Source organism: Megalobrama amblycephala, unplaced genomic scaffold, assembly GCF_018812025.1.
Source record: "Megalobrama amblycephala isolate DHTTF-2021 unplaced genomic scaffold, ASM1881202v1 scaffold502, whole genome shotgun sequence".
NCBI lineage: Eukaryota > Metazoa > Chordata > Actinopteri > Cypriniformes > Xenocyprididae > Megalobrama > Megalobrama amblycephala.
This window is the reverse complement of record NW_025953417.1, coordinates 52680-75592: the sequence shown is the minus strand read 5'-3', so window position 1 is coordinate 75592 and position 22913 is coordinate 52680. Positions and strand designations below refer to the sequence as shown.

General features: G+C 39.4%; 1 long non-coding RNA gene across 1 annotated transcript; it reads right to left on the bottom strand.

Annotated features, from left to right (window-relative positions):
- Window positions 1-8165: 8165 nt before the first annotated feature.
- On the bottom strand, window positions 8166-19863 carry LOC125261840. Its single transcript, XR_007183448.1, has 3 exons — window positions 19502-19863; window positions 8637-8750; window positions 8166-8258 (listed from the first exon to the last, which is right to left on the bottom strand). It is a non-coding gene; the product is annotated as an uncharacterized LOC125261840 (long non-coding RNA).
- Window positions 19864-22913: the final 3050 nt, after the last annotated feature.

Here is a 22913-nt window from a genome sequence, read left to right as displayed (position 1 = left end):
ACAAAGCAGGTGTTTATCATTCCCCATCGAAGACAAAGGGATGCAGAGCTCTGGCACAATACAGGTTCACAGACGGGCATACCTTAAAGGGAAAATATTTGCATGTCTTGCTGCACAGAGGAGTCGTCCCATGTGCGGCCGATCAACCGCTTGGTGTTAAAGATGGTGTTCTCAGGGTTGGAGGTCAGCTGGTTCTTCGCAGCATCTCCAATGAGACGCTCTCCTTCAGTGGTGAAGGCCACATATGATGGAGTGACGCGATTTCCCTGGTCATTGGCGATGATCTCAACACGACCTATTCTTGAACACTCCAACACTGATGAAAAAAGAAAACAGTATAAGTATACAGTAGTAATGTTTGGTATAAAGTATAAGAGAGAAATGTTCTAAAGCTGAGCATGTATGCATGTAGGTATATACAGTGTGTGTGTATGTATGTATCAGAGGTCGCGTTAACGAAAATTTTCCGTCATTGACTGAATTTTTTTGCAGTGACGGAAAAATCTGAAGGCCGTCCATCATTTTGACAGATTACACTGAGGCTGATGTAACTTGTAACTGTAATTCCCACCCCTGTCCAGCTGGTGGTGAGTGCGCTCCAGTGTGGCAGAAGATCGCAAGTTCAATCTCCAGAATAAAATGTAAATGATGCGTTTGATTACACACAGGCAACCGCTGATGCTGGAAAAAATATAGGACCTAACCGCATTTTATGATGTGATGACTGTCCCTTTAACATAGCTTTGCTTTGAATACATGTGCAGTCCTGCGCGTGAAGTGCATCAAGACGCGCCGCGTCTAGCAGTAAGCAACTCACAGTATCACCCTGCGTTCCATTTGGAAGGGCTCATCCCTATGCCCTAATCCCTTTAGAGGGTTTACCCTCCGGAGTGAGAGCTTCGAAGGGATGAAGGGTGTAGGGGTCAAAAAAACTATTCTTTTGGAACGCACTTCAGCGTCATCTTAACAAGTCAATCAAGGAGGAGTAGATTGTGCAAGCTGCGCCTTTTGTTTAATGTTATTATTTTTTTATTTTTTTATTTTTAGGTTTATCGCATGTAGGCTATATTGTATCTATGTATTTGAAACATTTGAATGGACCGATAAAAGGAGCTGTAAAGTATTTTTGTTGAAGTACAATGTCATTTTGACCATAATAATGTACCAAATCTAACTCGTATAAATATTACAGTAGTACAGAAAAATATTATACATACCTTTATAGTTAAAATCGAACGCCGAGCCACCTGTACCTATTCTGTGACGTCAAACAACTTCCCTGTGCAAAGGATTATGGGGGCCCAAAGTGTCCATCAGTTGTTCCCTTCGAAATCCTTCATTCCGAAGGGCCCTTTGAAGTGGCCAGTTTTGAGCACTTTGGTTTGGAACGACCCTTCAATATGGCGGCCATGACTATTTTCACTCCGAAGTGCCCTTCGGAGGGCAATATATCCCGTTTGGAACGCACCGCCTGTATCTGGACAACGCAGACAGACCGAGTGGCGCTTCCTGTGTGCATACACTCATAGGGCTCGTTCACACAGAACGCGTTTTTGCTTTGAAATACGCGAGACGCGGGCAGTGGAATGGGTGAAACCGCACGGTCTCGAGATGCTTTTTAAAACTTTTTTTCACTGATTTTAACTTAGCTGAACTGATTAATGGCTTTAGAACACCATGTCATGCGCAAGATGCTGCAAGACGTGAGCGCAACGGTTCTGCACGTCCTTCTAGTGCATGCTTACATAGAAAAACAAAGAAAAATTAGCGCATTGGAATGGAAAAAAACGTTCTGTGTGAACAGCCCCAATGAAAACAATGTGTTCAAATTTTAAAGACGTGGTGCGGCGCTGCGCTTCTCGACTGATGTGCGACCCTTCACTCACTGAACCCTGCAGTCAGGGGCGTCGGACTGGGGGGGTAAAGGGTACCGAGTACCCAGGGCCCGAGGCAGGGGGGGCCCCCTTAGAAGTCAGTTTTCTATACATGCATATACATACACTAACATTTGTATAGCATTTATGTACAAATAAAAAAGCTCCTGTGCAAAACTAAACTTGTAGTTAGACACTGGTTTGGTATAAAAAAAAATCATTTTCATGCTGTGCAGGGCCCCACCACCCCTCTCGAATCAATGTAAATGGTACGACCCGCAAGTCAGGTGCTTCTGCTGCGGACCTGCGGTGAATCAGTTAATGAGACAGGAGCTAGAGTTAGCCGTGATATGAACTAGGAAGACAGGGGAAGAGTCATGTCTTTCCTTAAGAAAGGAAAATCAGGGGCTCAAAAACGAAAAGAAAAGAAGATTAAAGAGAGAAAGGCAAATGAGGGCAAGCAGTTGCTCACTCAGTTTTTTGAAAAGAAAGGTGAGCTCCAAATGCATCAGAGCATTGACATTGTTTTAACATAAATATCTACTCCAGGTAGAATAGCATACATTTATGTTCGTACTCTATTTGAATAATATACCAATACTTTATAGTATCACACCCTACATGGCGAGCAAACAATATTTCTGAGTAAATAACGGAGTGAGAAGCAGACGGAGGCGGAGCTGGGAGCTCAACACACAGCCACTCCAGGCAGCTGAGCAGCTTGTCTCCTCTTCTGCTGCAGTTCTCCCAGAGTCAGAAGTTTACATGAAAACACTGCATATTTCCCTCCATTGTCAAAATCTAACACCCGCGAAAACACAGATCGTTAGCGCCTATTTTACTGCATTGTTATGCAAATTAGCTCGCGCACGCTCTTACATTAAGTACAGGATTGTTCTCAGTTTAATGCACATCTTAATGATTGAAAATGACTTATTTTAAAACGTAATTCAAAGACTGAATGTTTAGTTTGGCGGTTAGTGTACCCTGTGATTCTATAGTCTGCATTTATTTTAAACAGACAAATAATCAGCTATTAACTTGTACTTAGCCTACACTTTAAAAAAGGTATTGTGACAATAAAGGATATTTTAGCAACCATTTAAAGCCATATATTTCAGTTTAAGACAAAAAATATATTAATCAGAGTGTGGCTTATTTTGTTTACATTTTAAAGGTGCCCTAGAATCAAAAATTGAATTTACCTTGGCATAGTTGAATAACAAGAGTTCAGTAGCCTACATGGAAAAGACATACATTGAGTTTCAAACCCCATTGCTTCCTCTTTCTTATGTAAATCTCATTTGTTTAAAAGACTTCCGGAAAACACACGGATCTCAACATAACACCGACTGTTACGTAACAGTCGGGATCATTAATATGTACGCCCCCAATATTTCCATATATGCCAGCCCATGTTCGAGCGTTAGACAAGGAAAGGCAGTATTGACGTCTGGATCTGTGCACAGACAAGGTAAGCAAGCAAGAACAACAGCGAAAAATGGCAGATAGAGCAATAATAACTGACATGATCCATGATAGGATGATATTTTTAGTGATATTTGTAAATTGTCTTTCTAAATGTTTCGTTAGCATGTTGCTAATGTACTGTTAAATGTGGTTAAAGTTACCATCGTTTCTTACTGAATTCACGGAGACAAGAGCCGTCGCTATTTTCATTATTAAACACTTGCAGTCTGTATAATGCATAAACACAACTTCATTCTTTATAAATCTCTCCAACAGTGTAGCATTAGCCGTTAGCCACAAAGCATAGCCTCAAACTCAGAGAATCAAATGTAAACATCAAAATAAATACTTTACTCACATGATTCGATGTATGCACACAGCATGCATGATGAACATCTTGTAAAGATCCATTTGAGGGTTATATTAGCTGTGTGAACTTTGTAAATGTGCTGTAATATAGTGGAGAGCTCGTGTGGCAGGGAGCACGCGATTTAAAGGGGCGGCGCGCTGAAAAAATCAGTGTATAGTTAATGATGCCCCAAAATAGGCAGTTAAAAAAATTAATTTAAAAAAATCTATGGGGTATTTTGAGCTGAAACTTAACAGACACATTCAGGAGACACCTTAGACTTATATTACATCTTGTAAAAAAGCATTCTTGGGCACCTTTAAGTGTTATTATGATAAAAATGCAATACCCCTCCCATTGGTATCACTATGGTATTTGGTACGGGGGCCCAGCAAGATGGTTTGTACCCAGGGCCCAAAATTTGGTGCTACGCCCCTGCCTGCAGTCGTCATAGTCCAATAAAAATACAAATCTTACAAAAATACAGTTTCTGAAAACGTTCAATGAGGAACTGTACTTAAAATGTTGAAATGTTGAAATTAACAATGAACAATACTTTTATTAACCTTACAGATGGAATCTTATTATAAAGTGTTACCATTTCAAATCCAAACAGTCATGCTTAAAGATGACCATCTTTAAATATCTACACAAAGGCCATAGCATTGACATTAGACACATAGGCTATTGTATGTATGTATGTATGTATGTCTACATTATTTGCTTCTATTTTACACTTTATTTGCTTCCATTTTAGAACACTGATTATTATTTAAATAAGAATAAGTAATAAGTAATAAGTAATGGCATTTATTCATGCAAAATAAAAGGCTGATAACTTGCACTTTGTGGTTAAGAAGATTGAGTAGGGCTGCACGATTTATCGCAATTTTATCACACGCAATTTGGCAAAAGATGCGATTATTTTATGCGCAGCTTGTCAGAATTGTACGGTTCTGTGATCAGTAGTAAATGCTTCTTCATCTGAAAGCCAGGGGGCACTCTTGTGCAGAAACTGCAAATATGCCCTGCTGCCGAAGTAGAACACGTGTCAATCCAGGAAATCCCATACTATCGCTATAGCTGAATAAACAGAAGATTGAAACGTTTTGATTGATGAAACATGACTGAAACGTTTTGATAATAAACACACAACACAACTGCCTTATTCTGTGTAAGAAGCCACATCATCTTACAGAAGGACGCTCAAGTGTCATTATGAAGTGAGTTTGGAGTAAAAACATGTTATTAAATGTTGTCTTTTGTTGGACAAGATGTTAATAAATGCTTCTCATGTCTGGAAAGATGTTTTGACGCGTGTTGTTTTTTCAAATGCACATTATAAGTAATTCAAACTCTCAGTGCTTTCAGATGGATTAGCATTTGGAGCCATACTTCATTGACAAGCCGCGCATAAAAAAATAATCTAATTTCTAAGATTGAGTGAATGTAGGTGGATGAAGGGCGCCTTTAAGAGGTCAAGCCCAGGGGCCCTGGTGGCAAGCACCCAATTTAAGTCCATTTTATAATAATAAAGTTATAATTCTTATACTTACATAATTAAGTTTCTAATCCAGTTTGTTTTGTTTTAAATGGTTTGTTTTGTGGCTGACTATCAAGCTGATTAAGACGTGATACAGATTTTGGTAAGCTACTGTATTTGCAACATATATTCTGATGTTCATTCATATTTATTTCATTCTGTAAAGAAGTAAAGAGGAAGAGATGATCGCGTTCATTCATGTTCCGCGACAACTGAGAAGTGACACAGTCTTTGTACAACTTTATTTTCATAATATAAATAAATGTATAGCCTAGGCCCATTTGCTTATCCTGTAAGCTCGTGAATAAAAATGAAAATGTGGACGAAAAAAGAAACTATTAAATGACGGACAGTGCGAAAGTCTAACGCGACCTCTGGTGTATATATATATATATATATATATATATATATATATATATATATATATATATATATATATTAGTGGTGGGCATAGATTAATTTTTTTAATCTAGATTAATCTCACTGTAATCTTGGAATTAATCTAGATTAATATAGATTAAAATGGCTCATTTGAATTCTGCCGAAGACATTCAGAATATGTGTGCTACCCAAATAATGACTAAAAGTAATCCACTATTTTGTACGACAAAGCAGTCAGGAGTTAGAAGATTAAACTCGGTGGAGTTAAACTTGAAAAATTGTGTATATTGACATCTTTCCGCGTTTAAAACGACATTGATTCTCATGTTCATTCATGTTTATTTGATGCTGTGGACTCGTAGTAAGAGATGATCGGTTTACGAGCCTCTTGAGCTGAGGGGCTACAGCAATCGGTCACGGCCAGGGTTTGACATTAACTTTTTTTGCTCACCAGCCACTGTGGCTAGTGGTTTTCCAAAGTTACTAGCCACTCAGCATTTTCACTGGCCACAATTTTGATGTTGGTAAATTACATTTTATATGATTAAAGTTGACTTTGTTATGCTTAAATTACTTTTTTTTGAGCAATTTTACTTGATTTAGAAGATTTAAAACCCTTTCAAACTTTTAAATGCAGATTAACCACCTAAATCAAGACTACATTGTATATCAGCTGGTATGTACAGGTGGGCAAGAGGTGGACAATATGAGCATGAGCTAATATGAGATAAGTTATTTGTGTTAGGCTATATAAAAGAACAAAGAAGCAAATTACAAAAACATAATCTTCATAATAATCTTTTTTTCAGATACAGTAGGTTTAATATATAGCCTACATTCATTTAACATCTTTTGTTGTTTGATTAACATTAATGACTTATTGAATTGGGCAGCTGAATGCATGGACGTAACTGACGCATATTCAGTTATTACTCGCCTGTTTACGTCCACTTAAGCCATAACCGACTGTATTCACGCGAGATACACGATGGACATTTAGACATCTGTGTGCACGAGTATTTGACTATTCAGGCACGAGGAGAACTGATCGCACGCGACAGAGAGAGAGAGCGCTTCTGTTGTGTATCATTCAGCGCAATTCCGCCTATCCCTCCTTCACTAACTGCACATAAATAACGAATTGTGTGATTGGATTGTAATTTTGTGCTACGACGATCTTCGACGATAATTTGGCTGTAAACTGAAATTATATTCAACCCGCCAAAGTGGCTAGTGGGAGTGGCTGTTTTACCCGCCAGCTGAAATCTACCCGCATTTGGCGGGTTGGCGGGTGTTAATGTCAAGCCCTGGTCAGGACACATTAAAGAGCAACAAAATGGTTTTTATTGTTTGAATTTCTTAAAAAACTACACAGTTTTAAAGCTGGGACTTTATTTAATATCATAAGTAACCTAGTCTGTCTTGTCTGTCGACGTGTTGTCAGTGTCCTCTTTGCTCCGTGATGCATTTATCACTGTGTGACAGCGCCACAGCTTGACAAAGCAACAGTAAGGGGGGCGGGTCTTTGCGAAGGGTCAATTCGGCTAGGTATACATCCGCGCTAAAATATCAAGATGAAAATCATCATTCGGTTGTTAAGTCTGACGTCACGCGGCAGCGCTTCCGGGTCCTAACGCTCTATCTCGTAGACTTGGCACTTAATCTGGACTGAAAGACTGGACTCTGGCGTATTGTTTTATTGTTATATGACGATGACAATTGTTGTTATTGTTTTTTTTTTCTGTTAAACATTTAATAAAAAAAAAAAAAACGAAAAAAAAAAAACGCTCTATCTCGTACCACAAGAAAACAACAAATGGTCCTCCTAATATACACACACGATGTGGCGTAATACTACAAAAATATATATAATTATAACCTTTATCTCCATACCAAAATTCCAGATGGCCAGACAATGATTAATCTTTTATAAATCGTTAAAATATTAATATCTGTGACGCTGTGAGCACGGAGACTGTTGTGTAGACTGTAAGTATTTAAAATGTTTAACTTTTTAAAATGATTGATGTTTAAAATGAATAAATAGCGCTCATAAACGGCCGTCGGTGGCATTCTCAAGTGAAATGAGTCGAGGCTTGGACCCGGAAACGGCGTTCCTTACGTCACGACTTAAGAAGCGGTTAGCTTGCATAGAATAGACCCAGCTCCCGACCCAACTTTGAGAATAGATTAACGCCGATATTTTTTTTATCGCCCGATATGAGTCTCACGTTAACGCAGATAACGGCCCACCACTAATATTTATTTATTTATTTATTTATTTATTTATTTATATAAATTCAACATTTTTATTGTGAACATTTAATCTATTTTTTAAATATATTTTTTTTTAAATATTGTATATAAAAAACTAATATAAAAATATTTATAAAATGTGTACATATTTCTATAATTATATTTTGTTGTTAAAAAATTATATATATATATATATATATATATATATATATATATATATATATATATATATATATAATTTCTTTTTTTTATCAAACCAACTATTTTATTATGAAATCTAACTCATTCTCACCAGGCGTACGTTGTCCCAAGGTCTATTCCAACTACCGTCCCAACACTTTTCTCCTTCTCTCCTTCAGAAAACTCGCTCTTGAACTCTCTAACACTGATGGAAAAAAAGAAACAGTACAAAAACACAGTATTAATGTTTATTTTAAAGTATAAGAGAGGAATGACCTAAAGCTGAGCATGTATGCATGTAGGTATATACACTATGCACCTGTCAGTGGTCATAATATTATGCCTGATTGGTATATACACTATATTGGGACACCCCTCCAAATCACTGAATTTAGATGTTCCAATCACTTCCATGGACACAGGTGTATAAAATCAAGCACTTAGGCATGCAGACTGCTTCTACAAACATTTGTGAAAGATTGAGTCACAGAAGCTCAGTGAATTCAAGCGTGGTGCCATGATAGGTTGTCTCCTGTGCAATAAGTCCATTTTTGAAATTTCCTCGCTTCTTAATATTCCTTACCTAATAAATGATATTATAACAAAGAAGAAACACGCTATCACGCTGATGGTCACAAGCCAAAAGAGGCAAAGGAATTGCATTTTGGTGTAGATCTTGTCAAATCTTCACTGATTTCTGTAAAGAATACATTGAAAATGAATATCAAAGGTTAGGGCAGGTACATAATACAGTAAACGTCACTCACTGGTAGGAAAGTTTACTTTAATCAAGCAATACAATGCAAAAACTCAAGACATCTTCTGGATAGTTTAACCAAAAATGCCATAAATTGATGCATTGAATTAAAAATAAATACATAAATAAATAAACATCTGAAGCAGATGCTGTATGATGGTCAGTCACTAAATTATATTCTTCTTGTTCTAGTCAAAGTAACTAGTCTCCATTTCAATTTTTTCCCGATTCACTGATTTTCAAATCCTAATTTTTACAATTTACTCAAAATATTAACACTATTTAATATACATTTAAAACCCCTTAACATTTTAAACATATACTTTTATCAAAATATTTTTTAAGTTAAAGACATTTAACTCAGGTTCGGCGGTCGCACCGGTGATAGCACCTCACTTTTTTTCTTATCAGTCCAAAAGAGACTCAAAATACTGTCAATTTTGCTCATACATACAAGAAAGAGGGCTACACATACATCATTCGAAACTATTAAGTGTCTACCTTTATTTGTATACACTCACAATAACGACACAACTTTGTGCTTTTGTAAAACGTGTTTCAAAAATGAACTGAAACTCAGCAAATACTTGCCACACAGACATGAGAGATATGTCTTTAGAAAGCTACCACTTTTAAAAATTTTATGATGCAGGATTATATGAGTTGGTTGGTTGTTAATGTTGTATATGTTTTGTTTGTTGATGTTTGCAGCAGTTCTCTTATCCAAAACAAGGGAGACAATAAACACTACCTACTACAAATTTGAAATCAATATTTTGTTTTATGTGAATGAGTAAATAGGTGTCATTAGAGCCACTAGAGGGCACTCCATCCCGGACTCTTGTTTTCACCCCTTGGACTACATTACCCATAACACACTTCCCTGACTCATTATCCCATGTCATTGCACCCAGCTGTTTTGTGTTTCCTCATTAGTGTCTGTCTATTTATACTCAGTTGTTTCTGTCCTTGGTTGTGGTTTGTTCATTTATGTTACGTGCACTTTTGTATCTCTGGTTTTCTGTTTTGTGGACTGTTCCTTGGATTTTGACCCTTTCCTGTTTTCTGGATTACGACTTTGGATTGCCCAATAAATGCTGCATGTGGATCTGAACATCTTGTCTCTGTGTGCATCCGTGACAGAACAAACCACCATTTTACAGATCCAGCAGCATGAGTTTTCAGATTCTTCCCCCAGCCTCCATTGGGGAGCGGATGGCTTTACTTCGGGTGGTGGTGGCTCTACGTCAGGAGGGAAGGGAGGTAGGGTGTTTTGCCCAGTTTTTCTGGACTATGGCGAGAGGGCTGCGGTATAATGATGAGGTAAAAGGGATTTTTAATGGATTCCTCGATGACCCTCTGCCTCAGTGGGAGTTGGAGGGGCTTTAGATCCTGGATTTTTGGGTCTTTGTCAAATATCTCGGCCATAGAAGCCAGTGGGCAACACATGTTCAGCCAGAGGCCGCTCCAGCCCACGAGGTCGCTCCCGAATCCACAGAGGAGGTGGGCACGGAGTCACCACCTCACTCTCGTAAAAGGAGGAAGAGGAACTAGGGACTAGCGAGCTGGCAGTGGTGACGGACGCAAGAGCGCGTGAGTGTTTTGCTTAATATCTGTTCTGGGTCAGTTGCTTCGTTTATTCTTTGCTGCTAGGAAGGATTTAATTCGTATCTGTGTTTGTCCTATTTCCTACCTCGACTATATAGAATTGTATTTTAATTGTACTTGTTTAGAATAACAGCTGCGTTTGCAGACTTTATTGGTGTTATTGCCCGCACTTAAGCTTTAGTTAGTTTCGGTTTTCAGCCATTCACGGGTTTAGGCTTTTGCACTGCTGATTTGCAAGGCGGGCCTAGCTCGTTTCAATCGCGTGTTAATAAGCAGTATATTAATTGTGTGTGCGCGCTGTCGCGGAAGTGTCAGCGGGAGCGTTCAGCCTCCTCGTGTGAAGACCGGTAGGCACTTAAGTTTCTTCCCTCCTTTCACACTTTTCTTTCTTCCTCAGCATGTGCTTTCAACTCATTCCTGTTGTCTCTCGGCAACGCTCCACTAACCCACGTAAAAGGCAGCGCAATATTTCTAACCTGCGTCCTGTTTACTCCTCTTCTAACACTAATACTCCTCTCTCTGTCTCTGTGGGTCTATGGAATTGTCAGTCAGCAGTTAACAAAGCTGACTTCATTCCAGCCTTTGCTACTAATTCTTCTCTAATATCTTGGGCTTGACTGAGACCTGGATTCGTCCAGAGGACTCAGCAACTCCTGCTGCTCTCTCCAACAACTTCACTTTCTCTCATACCCCTCGCCAATCTGGTAGGGGTGGGGGCACAGGTCTTCTCATTTCTGACAATTGGAAATACTCGACTCATTCCTCTCTTTGCAACTACAATTCATTTGAGTTTCATGCTATTACAATCGCAATTCCTGTCAAAATTCATATCGTAGTAATTTATCGCCCCCCAGGCCAACTGGGTACCTTTGTAGAGGAACTGGACATGCTGCTGTCCTCATTCCCAGAGGATGGTAGCCCACTTGTAGTTTTTGGCGATTTCAACATTCATCTAGAGAAGCCGTATGCTTCAGACTTCCACTCTCTTCTAGCCTCATTCGATCTTAATCGGCTCATCACCACAAGTACACACAAATCTGGCAACCAACTTGATCTCATTTACACACGCAACTGCATCACCGACAACATTCTTGTAAAACCTTTGCACATTTCCGATCATTTCTTCATTACTTTTAATCTACAACTCCCCATTTGTTCACCACCAACCCCGCTACCAGTTACCTTCAGACGAAACCTGCGCTCTCTTTCTTCTTCTGATCTTTCCTCTACTGTATCATCCTCTCTTCCCTCACCCTCACAATTCGCATCTCTAGATGTGAATACAGCAACAGACACTTTATGTTCCACATTAACTTCTTCTCTAGATAGTATCTGTCCTCTGTCATCCAGGCCTGCACGTGCCACTCCCTCTAATCCCTGGTTATCTGATGTTCTTCGTGAACATCGGACCAAACTCAGGGCTGCAGAGAGGAAGTGGCACAAATCAAAAGACCAATTTGACCTAAGTAGCTATCAATTTCTGCTCTCATCCTTTTCTGCTGAAATTCATGCTGCTAAATCTTCCTATTTCCACAACAAAATCAACAGCGCTCCAAACACACACACACACTTTTCAAAACATTCAACTCTCTCCTCTGCCCCCCTCCACCGCCACCCACCTCATCCCTTACTGCTGATAATTTTGCTACATTTTTCACTGATAAAACATCTACCATCAGCAGTCAGTTCTCCGCTCCACACACACAGGAACTCAGACCAACCACACACACAGCCACACACCTCCTCTCTTCATTCTCCCCCTCACTGAGACAGAAGTATCCAAACTTCTCCTCTCCAGCCATCCCACCACCTGCCCTCTAGATCCCATCCCCACACACCTCCTACAAGCCATCGCTCCCACACTTTACCAGCACTGACACACATCATCAACACATCTCTCCACACTGGCACTTTCCCTAACACATTCAAGCAGGCTCGGGTAACCCCACTGCTTAAGAAACCCACATTAAACACGTCTCTTGTAGACAGCTACAGACCTGTTTCTCTCCTACCATTCATAGGAAAAACACTTGAACGAGTTGTTTTCAACCAGGTGTCATCTTTCCTCTCACAGAGCAACCAATTGGATGTCAATCAATCCGGTTTCAAGAGTGGCCACTCGACTGAGACTGCACTGCTGTCGGTCACTGAATCCCTGCGGATTGCAAAGGCTGATTCCAAATCATCAGTTCTCATTCTGCTCGATCTATCTGCTGCCTTTGACACGGTGAATCATCAGATCCTCCTGTCCACCCTCTCATCACTGGGCATCACAGGTACTCCGCTTCTCTGGTTTGAATCCTATCTCACAGGAAGTTCTTTCAGGGTTGCCTGGAGAGGGAGGTATCCAAAGCTCATCAACTGACCACGGGTGTTCCTCAGGGTTCAGTTCTTGGACCCCTCCTCTTCTCCATTTACACTACATCACTTGGTCCCATCATTCAGGCACATGGTTTCTCCTACCATTGCTATGCTGATGACACACAACTCTTCCTTTCATTCCAACCAGATGATCCCACAGTAGCTGCACGAATCTCAAGCTGTCTGGCGGGCATCTCGGCATGGATGAAAGAACATCATCTACAGCTCAACCTGGCTAAGACTGAGCTTCTCGTCTTCCCTGCCAATCCGACTCTAAATCACGATTTCAGCATCCAGCTAGGTACATCCTCAATTACCCCGTCAAATTCGGCCAGAAATCTTGGAGTAATCCTTGATGACCAACTGTCCTTCAAAGACCACATTGCAAAGACAGCTCGGTCATGCAGATTTGCACTATACAACATCAGGAAAATCGGGCCCTTTCTAACAGAACATGCAACACAACTTCTGGTCCAGGCCCTGGTCATTTCTAGACTTGATTACTGCAATGCTCTTCTGGCTGGACTGCCATCATGCACAATCAAGCCTCTACAAATGATTCAGAACGCAGCAGCACGTCTCGTCTTCAACGAGCCCAAAAGAGCCCACGTCACGCCTCTCTTCATCTCTCTTCACTGGCTACCACTTGCTGCTCGCATCAAATTCAAGGCGTTGATGCTTGCTTGCAGATCTGCCACAGGCTCAGCACCCTCCTACTTCCACTCACTCTTACGAGTCTACACTCCTACCAGAAACCTGCGCTCATTAAAGGAGCGAAGGCTTGTGGTACCATCACAGAGAGGCACAAAATCACTTTCCAGAATGTTCTCGTTCACTGTTCCTTGCTGGTGGAACGATCTTCCTGCCTCCATCCGGAATGCGGAATCCCTGGCAATATTCAAAAGACAGCTGAAAACCCATCTCTTTCGTGAGCACTTAACCTCATCTTAAAATAAAAAAAAACCTCCTTATTCCTATCCTTTCACTTCCTCTAATCCCTCTCTATTGTAGCTTAGGATAATCTGAGCACTGCCTATAACTTGTATTATGAGCACTTCTTGTCTATTTGCCTCGTCATGACGACTCGCTTGTTGTATTCCTCACTTGTAAGTCGCTTTGGATAAAAGCGTCTGCCAAATGAATAAATGTAAATGTAAATGTAGGAAGGCTTCAGTCATCCCTGAAGGCCCGGAAGCCTTCCCCGCTCCGGCCAGGGAGTCCGCTCCGGCCAGGGAGTCCGCTCCGGCCAGGGAGTCCGCTCCGGCCAGGGAGTCCGCTCCGGCCAGGGAGTCCGCTCCGGCCAGGGAGTCCGCTCCGGCCAGGGAGTCCGCTCCGGCCAGGGAGTCCGCTCCGGCCAGGGAGTCCGCTCCGGCCAGGGAGTCCGCTCCGGCCAGGGAGTCCGCTCCGGCCAGGGAGTCCGCTCCGGCCAGGGAGTCCGCTCCGGCCAGGGAGTCCGCTCCGGCCAGGGAGTCCGCTCCGGCCAGGGAGTCCGCTCCGGCCAGGGAGTCCGCTCCGGCCAGGGAGTCCGCTCCGGCCAGGGAGTCCGCTCCGGCCAGGGCGTCCCCTCCGGCCAGGGAGTCCGCTCCGGCCAGGGCGCCTACAGATGAGGTAGGCACAGAGCCACTGCCTCACCCTCATAGGAGGAGGAAGAGGAGAAGTGCTTCCTCCGTCCCTCAAGGCCCGGAGACCACCCTAGAGGTTGTTCTTTGGTCTCCCAAGCGCCTTGCGTGGTGTCCGCAGAATAATATAGGTTTCATAGACAATTGGAAAAGCTTTTGGGGCAGACCTGATCTGTTGAAAAGAGATGGTATTCATCCCTCCCGGGATGGTGCTGCTCTTCTATCTAGAAATTTGGCAAATAGTCTTAGAGCTAAACCATGACAAACCAGGGCCCAGATCAGGACGCAGACAAACTGGCTAAACCGACCGTCTGCTAGCCGCCTCACGTCACAGAACTCAAATAATTCACAGCACATAGAAACTCTTTCACCTAGATATGATCACATAGAGACTGTGTCTGTACCTCGAACTAGTAAATACAAAAAACTTCAGAAACCTTTTAAGGGTAAAAATTTAATTGATGTTCAAAAAATGAAAATCACAGATAATTCAGATAAACAAATGATAAAGCTTGGGTTACTGAATATTAGATCTATTTCTTCAAAAGCACTTATTCGTAAATGAAATTATCACAGACAATAAACTAGACTTGCTGTGTTTGACAGAAACCTGGCTAAAACCAGACGATTACATTACTTTAAATGAAGTCTAGTCCTCAAGGTTATGATTATCGACACAATCCTCGACAGAAAGGCAAAGGGGGAGGTGTTGCTGTAATTTATAGTAATATATTCAGAATCATTCAAAAGAATTTCAAATATAATTCCTTTGAAGTGATGGTGCTTTATGTAACATTATGTAAGTTGACATTTGTGCTGGCTACTGTATACAGGCCACCAGGGCACCATACTGACTTTATCAAAGAATTTGCTGATTTTCTATCAGAGTTAGTACTGGCTGCGGATAAAGTCCTTGTTGTTGGTGATTTTAATATCCATGTAGATAATAATAAAGACGCATTTGGATTGGCATTTGCAGACATTTTAAACTCTATTGGAGTTAGACAACACGTGTCAGGACCCACTCATTGTCGTAATCATACCTTAGATCTAATACTGTCGCATGGAATTGATATTGATGCTGTTGAAATTCTACAGCAGAGCGATGATATATCAGATCATTATTTAGTCTTCGTGTATAATACAAGTTAGCCAAGGCTACAAAACCACCACCCAGCCATAAATATTGGTAGAACCATCACGTCTACCACTAAAGATTGCTTTATAAATAATCTCCCCGAGCAGTTTCATCGCCTTAGTATACCTGACAACTTAGAAGAACTCGATGCTGCAACAGAAACTATTGGCTCTCTCTTTTCCAGCACATTAGATGCAGTCGCTCCTTTACGTCTAAAGAAGATTAAGGAAACTAATCCAACGCCGTGGTATGATGAGCACACTCGGGCTCTAAAACGAGCTGTTGAGAAAAGCTGAACGTAGTTGGAAGAAAACAAAACTAGAAGTTTTTCGCCTTTCGTGGAAAGAAAAAATGATTGAGTACAGAACGGCTATAAGAAATGCTAGATCTACTTATTTTTCAAATCTCTTAATAGAAAACAAACATAATCCTAGGTATTTATTTGACACAGTGGCTAAATTAACTAGAAACAGAGATTCAACTGCTGACGTTTCCAATAGAGCACAGCAGTAATGACTTTATGAACTTCTTTACTTGCAAGATTGATAATATTAGAGAGAAAATTAAAAACATGCAACCGTCTACAGTTTCGCTTCAGACAGTGCACTGTAGTGTCCCTGAGGTAAAACTAGAATCATTCGCCGCTATAGGAGAGGAAGAATTATCTAAACTTATCAAATCATCAAAATCAACGACATGTATGTTAGACCCAATGCCGACTAAACTACTGAAAGAAATGCTTCCAGAGGTCGTAGGTCCACTTCTTGATATAATTAATTCATTTAACACTAGGATACGTGCCAAAAACCTTTAAGCAGGCTATTATTAAACCTCTTATTAAAAAACCTCAACTAGATCCGAGAGATTTAGTAAATTACAGGCCAATCTCGAATCTACCTTTTCTGTCAAAGATACTAGAAAAGGCAGTTTCAACACAACTGTGCTCCTTTTTAGAAAGAAATGGAATCTGTGAGGATTTCCAGTCAGGATTTAGACCATACCATAGTACTGAGACTGCTCTCGTTAGAGTTACAAACGATCTACTCTTATCATCCGATCGTGGCTGTATTTCTCTATTAGTGTTATTAGATCTCAGTGCTAGCTTTTGACACTATCGATCACAACATTCTTTTAAAAAGACTTGAAAACTATATTGGCATTAGTGGAATTGCTTTGGCATGGTTCAAATCGTACTTATCTGACCGTTATCAGTCTGTAGTAGTTAATGAAGAGATGTCGTATCGATCACAAGTTCAGTATGGAGTACCACAAGGCTCAGTACTAGGACCGTTGCTTTTCACTCTGTACATGCTGCCCTTAGGAGAGATAATTAGGAAGCATGGTGTTAGTTTTCACTGCTACGCTGATGATACTCAGCTCTATATTTCCTCGCGCCCTGACGAAACCTACAAATTCACAAAACTAACAGAATGCATAGCTGACATTAAAAACTGGATGACAAGAAATTTCTTATTATTAAATTCAGAAAAAACTGATATCCTAATCTTTGGACCAAAAACTTCCTCACGAAAAAACCTTGAATACTCTCTAACACTTGACGGGTGCTCCATTAAATCTTCGTCCTCAGTTAGGAACCTGGGTGTGCTCTTCGATACCAATCTTTTCATTTGAAAGTCATGTTTCTAGTATCTGTAAAACCGCCTTCTTCCATCTAAAAAATATATCTAAATTACGACATATGCTCTCAATGACAAATGCGGAACAGTTGGTTCATGCATTCATGACCTCAAGACTAGATTACTGTAACGCTCTACTGGGTGGTTGTTCTGCTCGGCTTTTAAACAGACTACAGTTGGTCCAAAATGCGGCAGCTAGAGTTCTTACTAGAACCAGAAAGTATGACCATATTAGCCCAGTTCTGTCAACATTACATTGGCTCCCTATTAAACATCGTATAGATTTTAAAATCTTGCTACTTACTTATAAAGCTCTAAATGGTTTAGCTCCCCAAGTACCTAAGCGAGCTCTTAATGCATTATAGTCCTTCACGTTCTATTGCGATCTCAGAATTCAGGCCAGTTGATAATACCCAGAATATCAAAATCAACTGAAGGCGGCAGATCCTTTTCCTATTTAGCACCTAAACTCTGGAACAATCTTCCTAGCATTGTTCGGGAAGCAGACACACTCTGTCAGTTTAAATCTAGACTAAAAACACATCTCTTTGCTCTTGCATACACATAACACATTATCAATACATTAACATTTTTCAAATCCGTTAAAGGATTGTTACGCTGCAATAATTAGGTCGGCCGGAACCGAGAACATTTCCTATAACACTAGATATACCTGTACATCAGAATAAGAATGGCATCTACGCTAATATCTGTCTCTTTGCTTATCCTGAGGTTTGCCGGGTGCTGGATCCAGGCCGTATCCAGATCAGATGGAGAACCTGTGTCTGAGACCTGACTACAACGTAGCCCAGGAGACAATGGGCCTACAGATCCAGTCCTGGCTGCATCTATAATTCAGATTTTGAATCCCCGTATCCGCTTGCATATATTTATATATAATCTATTTTTAATCTCTATAATACAAATGTATAATTCAGATTTTGATCTCCATATCCATTTACATATATTATATATATCTTCCAAGGGTTTTTTTCCCTCCTAGGACTTTTTTCCCAGTGTTAACACGCTGGGTTTTTCTCCTAGGGGGTTTTTTCCACTCCTGGGAGTCAGCCGACATTGGCTTAATGTAGCACCATCTTGTATATGTTACATATTACCACGCTTGCTTGTACAGCTTATTTTTAACCACTTCTCTTTTTTTTTCTGTGCTTCTAATATGTAAAGCTGCTTTGAAACAATTACCAATTGTAAAAAGCGCTATATAAATAAATTTGACTTGACTTGACTTGACTTGCCTGCCGGCGCCAACTAAGCGCCTTGCCCTGCCGCCACTGCCCAGGCCATCCGAACCGTTGAAACCCACCTGGTCTGTTCCTCCAGGACCGCCCTGGCACTCAGCCAGGACTCCAGACGTGCTGGAACCCGCCTGATCCTCCTCCTGTTCACCTCCCTCCTGAGTTTTTGTGTTCTTGTTTGTTTGTTTGTTTGTTTGTGTTTTTTTTTTTTTTTTTTTTTTTTTTTTTTTTTTTTGTCTGGTGGAGCGTCTGGTAGCCGCTCCTTTGGGGGGGGGGGGTAATGTCATGATCACTAGTGAGAGTGCCCTAATCAGCCACTAGAGGGCACTCCATCCCGGACTCTTGTTTTCACCCCTTGGACTACATTACCCATAACACACTTCCCTGACTCATTATCCCATGTCATTGCACCCAGCTGTTTTGTGTTTCCTCATTAGTGTCTGTCTATTTATACTCAGTTGTTTCTGTCCTTGGTTGTGGTTTGTTAATTTGTGTTACGTGCACTTTTGTATCTCTGGTTTTCTGTTTTGTGGACTGTTCCTTGGATTTTGACCTTTGCCTGTTTTCTGGATTACGACTTTGGATTGCCCAATAAATGCTGCATGTGGATCTGAACATCTTGTCTCTGTGTGTGTCCGTGACAATTTTCATATTGTTTTGAACCAAAAATACAACATGCATTTTTAAAAGTCTTGTGAAAAAATATTCAGTATGGGTCTTATGGCCTTATTTCAGTGACCTTTTTTTTTTTTTTTTTTTTCACAAACCACACAATTGTCATTTTCTCAAAACTAAAACTTTTACATACATGCTGCTCATATATTATTGAAGCAGAGTTTGTGCTGACTACAGTGTAAACAGACTTCAGACATGAATGTTATAAGTAACAGAAATAAGCACAAATGTCAGGGAATGTCAAACACCAGGGGGTTAATTCCTCTTGTTTTACCGGTTTACTGAATGAACATTATAAACAGCAAAGCAGCCAATTCTCAAGACTATCCAGTCAAAATGGGTTAAAGTTATCTTTGAAGCAGTTTTGTAAGGTAATACAAATAGACATAATTCTTACCTGACAATGCAGAAGTAAGCACTAATCTCAAGGGTGTGAGCTGGACTTTCTGTTTAAACTGTAACTCTGAGCTCGCCTGTATATAAACCGGTGTTACTTTTGGTTTCCTTTGTATTTTGCAATGCTTTGAAACTGTCTTTTATTAATTGTTATCATTTGTTGAATGCAGTAGCTGAAATAAACCTGTATGATATATCTGTGGGCTAACAAGTTTTTTAATCTATCCTAGTGTGATTGTTATAAAATTCTTGTTCACTTTGTAAATATAAGCCAAATAACCCGAGACCACACCCAAGTGTGAATGTGTTGCTTTAATATATAAAATTTGGATTAAACAAAACTGTATGGACAAAAGTGAAAGATTACATTTGGTACAGCTACTGTAAATGATAAGAATACTTCACATATTTTTACAGAATAGAATAAGCAACCAGTTTGATGTTTACATAATTTTATTTACAAGTAAGCATACTGTGTGATTATGCTTGATTCAATATAATAATATATACACTACTGTTTAAAAGTTTGGTATTAGTTCTTTGTTTATGTTATTTGTCATGCAATTCTTAAATTTTTTTTTAAAAAACCCAGAAACAAGATGCCAGAATGTCACAACGTCAATCCAACAGTTTAAAGAAGTTTCATTTTCACAAGTGAGTGTTTTTGCGATGTATCCTTATAAGGGTTGTGACGGTGAGGAATTTTCCAACCGGTTAATGACAACACCGGTAATACCAGTATCACAGGGAGGAGATGTTTGTGTTGCCCTTTCATTTTCATTTCATTTTATTTCTTTTATGAAGGCTAGTTCTTGCATCTTTATGTGGATAAACATTGTTTGCTAAATGTCCCGAGAACATACTGAATTTTTTTCAAAACTACGTTTAGGATATGGCAAGGCTGCTTGCACAGCAGTCTGCAAGTATGCAGGCTTAAATAAACTCATTTCTGTAAATCTACATTTTGATATTGTCAAATAGGATATTATTACAGTTCAAAAACTGTGTGTATAAACAGTGATTTCTTTGTTTCAGTTGCTGTTGAAGATTAGTGAGCAGCAGCAGCTGGAGGAAGCTGGATGATGCTGAAGTGATGCTCAAGTGAAGCTCAACACAGGTGACAAAAATGATGCACATATAAGGAATCATATAAATCTGGAGGAAGTAGATCCTGTTCTTGATTATATTAGATCACATTTTAATATTTCCACCTCATTTCCTAGTTTCCTAAATCTATAGATACACAAAATAGTTACATTAATTACAACTACTATATAGTAAAAGTAAAAGAGACAAACTACTAAGCATAAATACTTAATTACTTTCTAAAATTGTATGCTTATTTTTCAATAAATATAACAAAAATATTTGTTTTGAAAACTGCAGTAAGTATCAGTAGAACAGTAATGTAAACAGCAAAATTTTAAAGATACAGACAGTTGAGGTACTGTTTTTGAAACATTAAAAAAGTACTCTAGTGCTGTAATAGTCTACTCTACTTCAGTATCTTGGTAGTCAGCTACCAACGCAATGTCATTCATTACACACAAATTTAAAGTGTGCGTCGACGGCACTCATGCTCTTTTAAACTCATAATCCGGCAAATGATCTATCCGGAAGTAATGCAGATCGACAGAACACGTTTAGTTTTATAATACATTACAATTAATTCACTTTGCACCCCATGAAAGATGTTTGTTTCAGCGCAATCATAATTCAATGACTTAAAGTCAGTCAGCTGCAGAAAAGTTGTATTTTCATAACTTTTTTCATGTATTCAGAAGGTGGGACCCACTTTGATACGGTGACAGTAATTGGTTTCATTACAGTTGAGAGACACTTGCGAATTCATCTATATCTAATGGAAAAAGAGCCTGCTAGGGGGACGTTATGGTAATGGAGGCCCCTCCTCCATGCCCAAGGCCCTAGGCAACTGCTTGCTCTGCCTATAGGTGGCGCCAGCCATGGTTACAGTTAGTGTTACCACAGTAAGTCCATGATAAATGTTGTTGAATTTTTGGTTGAACAGTATTCTAACTGGATCAGTTCAATGTTTCTCCTGAGTGTTGTTGTCAGCGCTGTTTCAACTGACTTTAAACTGAATTAAATCACAGAGTTGTAAAATAAAGAAACTGTGAAATACCATATTTGTGAATATCTGTTCAAACATAGATGTTAATAATGTTAATAATGTTTCGTAGAATAAATGGTCTCTGTAAGGGCTGTCAGTTTGAGTCACTTGATGTGCATTTGATAAGCAAAACACGCTCACTTCATAACATCATAAGTGTTTGAAATAATTTACATTTGGTATCTGAAGTGGCTTCTTATCACAGAATGAGGCAGACAGTATATTATTTTGAAGTATTCTATATAAAATTAATGCAATGTCAATTAGAGTTGCATCATAAATATAATTGTTTTTATGAAAATCTCTGAGATGGCATGAAGAGCACAGATAAACCATGTACTCTCGCAGTGTTCAATTTATTGTCTTAATATTTAATAAGTCAAAGTCTTTATATCTTCTTTTTATTCAGCTACAGTGATAGTTGTATTAGGGATATCCTAATATATAATGGTAGATATTAAATAGATAACCAGTATATAATCTTTTGTTTCTGGACATTTCTGGACATTCATAACATTTATAATGATTTATAGTTATAGGCTGCCTGCATTGTTCCCCCCAAAATGTGCATGTGCAAAATTAAATACAAGTAGACACAACAAACCCAGTGTTCTTTATATTGTTTATGAATTTTTTAAATCACAATTTTAAACAGAAAACTCACAATTAGATGCAGCACTAGTTGCTTCTGATATCAGCATGTTAACAGTTATTTTGTTGTATTTTTACAGAAACCAGTCCTGCTAAATCTGTTTTTCCCTGCTGTACCAACATTAGCAAGCTGCACTACATGAACATGGTAAAATGAAAAAACAAACACCTTGGAAATGACATGTATGTTGAATAGGAACTATTTCAGGAATGGCACAAAGGTGTGTGACTGTTAAAGTCTCTGTCTTTAGACCAGTGTACTCAAAGTGCCTTTTTGGCCTTAGTTATATTTGGATTATGTTGTGTTGTAAATAAAATACAATCAATCAAAAAGACATTCTTTTAATCTCCTCACATTCTTAGTTCTAGTTCCCTCACAGTCCCACCTGATAGGGCCATTAGGGGAGGGTCTTTGTCTTCCCAGGTGTGAGAAACTTCATTATTCATGATCATTCACGCCCTCTCCGCATAAGCCTTCCTGACACAAAACATGTCTTATAAATCAATATATTGTTTTATGTGAATGAGTGGGCCTAAATGATTTTCATATCATTTTGAAGCCAAAATTACAGGTTATAACATACTATAAAAAAAAAAAAAAAAAAAAATTGTGAACAAATATTTATTATGG